Below are 7341 nucleotides of genomic sequence, written 5' to 3' on the forward strand. Positions count from 1 at the left end.
AGCATCAAATTTTGAATACTTGAAAAATTCTAATATTAAATTTTAGTATTAAATTTTTATTTTATATTAAGTTCAGGTGTATAAATAATCTTTTTAATAAAAAATTTAATAATAAAAAATAAAAAAATTTCTCTCTCTTTTAATATGAATCTTAGAAATGACATCAAAAACTAAAAGAGATAGAGAGTGTAATCTATCTTAATACCAAATATATCTTTAATTCTTTATTTATGATCGCTATTTTTAATGAGCAAGAGACAAATTGATAAAATTGTAGTATCATCTCATTTACACAGAATTAGAGATATATGAGCGATAGATAAATGTACACACTTATGCATCACATATCAAATTAGATATTCTAATCTTGACAAGAATAAATATATATAACATTATATATTCTCATCAGACAAACTTTTTGTGTGACGGTTCGCTTTTTCATAATTAATGTTTTTCCATTAAAAAATTGTTCTTGACATGGTACAGTTATTCAAACCTGTAACATGTTTCATGTCGAAGTTTTGGAAAAACATTTGCAATTCTGACAGAAACGCTTCAATAGCTGTCGCATGATTGTCTTCTTACACACGAATATGATGAACATACCGATATCTTGCATGGTGTCCATCACAAAAGTACTACGTAAGATGTACAACATTGTAATAACATCAAACAGCCAAAATTCGTATGTTGTTGATATAATCCAATTTATGGCCATTATGATAAACAGCATGATAAACAGTCTCAGATACAGATTTAACCTGCAAATGAATATATCTTTTATATTTTTTGAAGTTATGATATATTTGATTCTAAATGTATGTTATGAGCGGACGCATTTTAAGTAATTTGTTTCATAAAGATAAATATTTCCTTCGAAAAAATCATAAGTATTTCACATTATTAAATATATTTAAATAACTATATAATAAATACTACTAACTTAAATTAAAATTGAAAACAACGATGTGTTTGTACAAGAGAGCTCGTATTTATGAAAATATATTGTCGAATAAAGAAGTCTCAAAATGATTATCTCTCTCTTTCTCTTGTATCGGAAATGATCAAAAAAGCAATTGATTTTATTAAAAGCAATACCGTTGACAAGTGAATACAGCGGCACATGTCTTATTGTTAAACAAGACTGATAATACATTGATATAAAAATGTTTGTGTACAAACCATCGCTTGTTGTCATTATAAAATCTGCTTTCTGAATCTGTCAGATGACGGGATGTGTCCTTTTCATAACGCATAATTTTCAATGCTGTGTAAATAGATAAGCAAGTGCTACTAATAACACAGACACTTTGCGGCCCGTAAAAATACAATCGATTCGCCGCATCCTCTAAAATAAATAATAAACTTCTTTACATCACATGTTACAAATAAAACAGAAAAACATACTTTTATTTTTAAAGTGAATTCTCAAAGGGTTAATTAATTAGATGTTTTGTTAATAGAGTTATGTTAATAGTGACATACACTCACCATAAAACCAAAAAGAATCAACGCAAAATTCCGGTCAGATTAAGTTTTCCGGCACGTTGGGAACGAAATCCATGATAATACAAATGATAGCAAAAATGAAGGGACCTCCCCAAGCAAAGATAGAATATATTAATTTTTTTCTCTCTTGTTTCGCTTTGTTGTTTCTTTGTAACAAGCGAAAATCTCTGCGAAATGCAGTTTACTTTATAATTAATTAGTAACAAATAAAACAAATTGCAATACAAATATTAAAATAAATATGCCTTCCATCAAATATCTTGAATGTCTGCTTTATATAAACTATAAAAAAAATGATTTATGCTATATAATGTCTCAAAATAATAAATATTACCATATATTCAAATATATCGATATTTTACTAACATTAGATTAATTTTGATTTAACAAAATGTTTAATAAAAAATTAGAAATCAATTTCCGTTAAAAAGCTTGGGTATTTTGTATTATTATATAAAAAGAAGAAAAAAAAATTTTAAACGATATTGGCTTAAGATTTATAAAATCACAAAAAATGAAAAATCACAAAAAGGCTTTGACAAGTATTTTGTATATCATTAAGAACTGTATTATATTATAAAAAATTTTCCTTCAACTTTAACAGTAAGAATTTATCACAGAAAACAATATAATTAATTAATACACGATAATATTATATTATGAATTTTTTTATAATTTAATATAACTTTATTAATAATTTAAAATATGTTATTATAATAATATATTTTTCCTTTAACAATTGAATGCTTAGAAAATACACATCAATTTTTTGTTTTTAAAAAAGCAGATTAGAAATTTCCAACAAAAGAATGTATATGTTTCTGAAATGCAACCTGTGTCATATCTGCATTAAAATTATCGTTTCTCAAGCCAAATAATTATTTTTATACTACCAATTAACAAGACACGATATATTCTTTCTGATCAATGCAAATCATTATTCTTTTTTTTTTTTATGAATTGTTATAGACATAATCTGAATGTATTATTTATATATATCACACATGAATATTTTATCATATCCTGTTCGCGTCGTATAAAAAATATCGCAATCTTATAAAAATAAATTAATATTATAAATAAAGTATAACATATATATATATATATATATATATATATATATATACAGGGTGAGCCATTTTAATTAACGCACGCAATTATTTCGGAAACAAAGCATTTTAGAGAAAAATGTTTCAGACAAAAGTTTTATGGTTTCGAGGGGGCCATAAGATGGTATCATTGGTTTGACCTTGAAGAGTTATTTGAAGGTCACATGAAGGTCACCTTCAATTTCTTAAATGGAACCTACTATTTGTCATTGCATATTCTTGTAGCTTATCTCGAGAGCTTTCCAAAACACTATAATTAAGTACTTTCTTGTTAAGTACTTTTTGAGTTATGAGGCTTGAAATAATTTCTTAATTTTACATAAACCGTAAAATATCTTGTAAAATATTCATTTTTCGATTATCTTATACTTTTATGTATGATTACCTAATACTTTTATGTACAAAATAATGAGAGGAATCAATTGGTGTAAAGAAAACACATAGTTGTTTTTAAGAAAAAATATGGAATTGTTAATTGCAAAACCTATCCATTTGTTCCCAAATTTTTCATTCAAAAATTGTCTGGTGATGATTGCAAAATGTGGAGGAGCGCCGTCTTGTTGAAACCACATTTCTCTTCTAATGTGTAGTGGCACATCTTCCAAAAGCGCAGGCAAATGATTTTTTAATAAATCACAATAACTTTCAGATGTTACAGTTTCTTCAAAAAAATAAGGTCCAATCACAAAATCTCCTATTATGCCACACCAAACATTTAAAGACCATCGATGTTGAAAGGGAACAGATCGCATCCAATGTGGGTTTTCAACGGCCCAATAATGCATATTATGTTTATTTATATGTCCTGAATTCATAAAAGTAGCCTCATCGGAAAAAAGTATTTTGCATAAAAAGTCATTTTCCATAACACCCTGCAGCCACTCACAAAATGTTACGCGGTGATCGTAGTCTGCCATCGAAAGCTCTTGTGATAAAATCAAGTGATATGGATGATATTTTTGCCGTTTCAAAATTCGTTGAATTGAAGAACGACTGATATGTGATGTTTGTGCAAGTTTACGTTGACTAATATGAGGATTTAATGTAATTGCAGCAAGAATATTGACACTATTATTTTCATTAGTGACAGGTTTAGGTTTATTGCGAATTTTTTTACACAATTCACCGTGCTCACGAAGCCGCTTTTCTAAATTATAAAATGTTACATGAGATTTTTCGATCCCATAACGTTCAAAAAACATCACTGCTGCACGCCGATAATTTTTTTGGCATTCACCTAACACTAATAACATATTCACTTCTGTATCAAAAATAGCCATAATCACAATGTTACTGCTTGAATAACAGCTCTAAACTGAAAACGTTTTCATGGATAATTGAGTCAAACTCAAGAATTGTAAATATTATTATTTTTGTTTTTTCACGAATAAGCAAAGAACTCAAGCGCGTATAATTCAACAACGCTATTTCCGAGCGCTTCAAGTAAGTACCTACAAGTCGAAACTTCAAACTGTTATATCTCATCATGGAAATATCTGACAAAAAAATGTTTCAGACAAAATTTACTTGTTTTTTCCTGTAGAATCTAAATGTATAACGTTTTATAGGGGGTTCCATTTAAAATTATAAAGTTACCCCCGCCCCCCCTTAAAGGGGAAGGGGGGGCCACTTCACGTTTATGTAGTTAGAAAGGCCCTTCAGATCCATGCAATTTAAGACCAAGAACATTAAAATCGATGGCATAATTTTCGAGATATTGAGCTGTTAAGAGTTATGTGGGCCACCCTGTATATATATATATATATATATATATATATATATATATATATATATAATAAACAATTTACCTAAATGTCCACCAAGTGTCGAAACTCATTGCACTTAACCAGAAAAAGCTTGACAAACCACAGAAATAGCAGACTAAAGCTGCAACAATAAAATAAACAATTTTAAAATGTCACTAATTGACAAGTATTTTGTGTATCATTAAGAACTGTATTATATTATAAAAAATTTTCCTTCAACTTTAACAGTAAGTATTTATCACAGAAAACAATATAATTAATTAATACACGCTAATATTAAATTAAATAATGTTTTTATTTCAGAAATATATAACTCTACAGAATTTCAATAATATTATCAAAAAAATATTAGGAGAAGTAATTTAAATTGTGTTTTACGTTAAAATAAAGTAAAATATTATTTTAATTTTTTTCACTATTAAGTCTTATTTATAATATTTTAATATATCGTACATTCAAGTTTTATCGTTAAAAAAATTAATAAAAATTAAATACCAATGTACTTTTATTAATGTACAATTCACTAAAATTTTATAAACACAGGAATTAATAGTTAAAAATTTAAATATTATTTTATTTTATTTTAACGTACAATAAAATTTAAATTACTTCGCCTAAATGTTTTTTACAAAAATTAACAAAGAAACTTGTACACATTGCATTGACTGCATTATTACATGATTTGGCTGTACTGTACCAATTATAACACAAATGAAATGTGAAATATCTACTACGTTGATTGGATATAATGGTTGAAAACTTATAGTTTCAATTATGTATGCGAAAAATAACAAACTGCAGTATTTGCGCAGCATAAAACTATGTATGTTACGAAGCTCTGGCAGTATAGAATACACCACAAATATTGTCAGCAAAATCAATATAGATATTATACGGCAACTCAAACATAAAATGATCAAATCGTTTGAAATTTCATTTATCAGATCGTTTATCATGTTATCCATTTCTTTATTGATGGTTGCGTTCATAAACTCCAAGCAGATAATTGCATCAAATTGATTATGATCCACGACGGCCAAACAATAAGATGTTGATTCGACAAATATGTCGAAATGAGTAAGATACAGAGAGCTGTTTGCGAAGAACATATACTTGAAATAATTCTTGAGATAATTGTCCGGATAAAGAAGAAAACGTATAGTTTTCTGGCACGGATTTTGAACGACTAGTGGAAAAAGTTCGTCCATCTTCTTATTTTTGCTCTGTATCGAATTGTTCGAGTAGCTATATATGTTTGGGAAAACATATTCATTTTCACTAGCAATGCAATCCTTGCCAACCAAGCGATGACCGAGCGGACAACAGAGCTGAATGCAAGTTGTATTGCCGCATTTTTCGTATGGAACGATGTGATTTTTATTATTATCATTATTCGTTTTGTTTCTAATAAAGTTCGTATGATTATATGTCTCCTTCGATATGTTATCCTCTTCGTTGTCACTTGTGAAGTTTCGCGGAGTGTTTGAAGATGAAGTGAAAAGTAAAACTACGCAAAACCAAAATGCAAAACTTCCACCGCACATCGTCAACAATTTGTGAACTCAATTTAATTTCTTTTTAATCTGCAATTTCTTAATCTGCTATTTTTCAAAATACGTGTGATATTGTTCGTCTGCGATGGTTAAATCACGACAACAACACTCTCCTTCTAAAGACAAAACTTGTAAAACTACTTACACTAGGACCTCGATTTAATGAACTGCGGTGGGACCGGCATCGCATCACACTTGCATAAATCGAAGGCTGTGCACGCTCCACCCAAGCAGACTCTGCGCAACTGATGTAGTCTCTTGCAGAACCGTATCAGCAGCCACGTGTAGGGACGGGTCCCCGATTTTGTTTTCGACATTTTTCAGTTAAAAATACTTTTTCACTTTTTTGGTCTAATTTGTCAATAATTTTCAACCGATCACAATATGTAATTCGAGCGCGTTTCGTCGACGTTGTCATTGTTGTTAAATATGTACCTCTCTACACACAGTGTTTAATAGCGCGCTACGCGCCTGAATGTATACGCCCGACGCTTCTCCTACCACGCTCGCCACCGATCGATATCGGTCGCATAGTGGGGAGACTTCACTATATCGAAGTTTACTAAATAGAGGTCCTAGTGTATTATAAAATAATAGACACATTCGCGCGAATAATAAGACGCAATCATCATCGACAACAAACTTGCTAATGAAACAATTTAGTTAATTGTCACAGAAGAACTTATTAATCTAAATGACGTCAGGGACCGACCTAGCTCTACCCGCTTATTTTATTATTATTTCTAAACTTATAATTGCAAGTAGCTGCTTACACTGTCACGCAATAACACATGAGAAAAAATTTTTTTATAATTAGGTTAATTTAAAATATTGTATCATGTTCTGTCCTTGTCGTTACCAATTATACATATGATATAAAATACGTTTGTATATTACAGAAAATTTTATTTCGTCATGTTATATGTTACGTCCGGTAAACTCCACGATTCTTTTCTTTCCTCGAAACGATTTCGTGGAAGAAAGAAATCAAGGATCGACTTGCATTTGGAATGTAAAGCGATTCTTCTTAGGAGACGCGATCATCATCGACTTGCTAATGAAACAACTTATCTATTATAAAATATACTGTATGTACAGGATACTTCGCAGAAAAAACTTTATTGCTAAGCTATAGTTTCAAAAATACTATGATATTTAAGAATTTTATGAAGCAACGGATAAATAATGAAGACTTTTTTATTTATATTAAATATATCATACGATTGAAAAATTTATCTCGAAAAACAATTAAAAAATCAATTACGGATGTAAAAAAAAATTTTATTCATTTTTTTTATCTCACATTATAGATGATAATATATCTATTTAAATGGAAATTGTGGAATTTTATGCAAAATCCGGTTTGCAGTTATTTACATCTTACGTACAATCGGAGAATTTACA

At 29.0% G+C, this 7341-nt stretch overlaps 1 pseudogene across 1 annotated transcript; it reads right to left on the reverse strand.

Moving 5' to 3' along the window:
- Window positions 1–289: 289 nt before the first annotated feature.
- On the reverse strand, window positions 290–6048 carry LOC145973644 (putative G-protein coupled receptor Mth-like 10; annotated as a pseudogene). Its single transcript, XR_014439525.1, has 5 exons — window positions 5082–6048; window positions 4427–4505; window positions 1492–1676; window positions 1183–1348; window positions 290–761 (listed from the first exon to the last, which is right to left on the reverse strand). The product of XR_014439525.1 is annotated as a putative G-protein coupled receptor Mth-like 10 (transcript).
- Between the last annotated feature and the right edge of the window lie 1293 nt (window positions 6049–7341).

This window comes from Camponotus vicinus, unplaced genomic scaffold (genome assembly GCF_025532165.1).
Source record: "Camponotus vicinus isolate PSW18456_S1 unplaced genomic scaffold, iyCamVici1.0 SCAF_6, whole genome shotgun sequence".
NCBI classification, from domain to species: Eukaryota; Metazoa; Arthropoda; class Insecta; order Hymenoptera; family Formicidae; genus Camponotus; species Camponotus vicinus.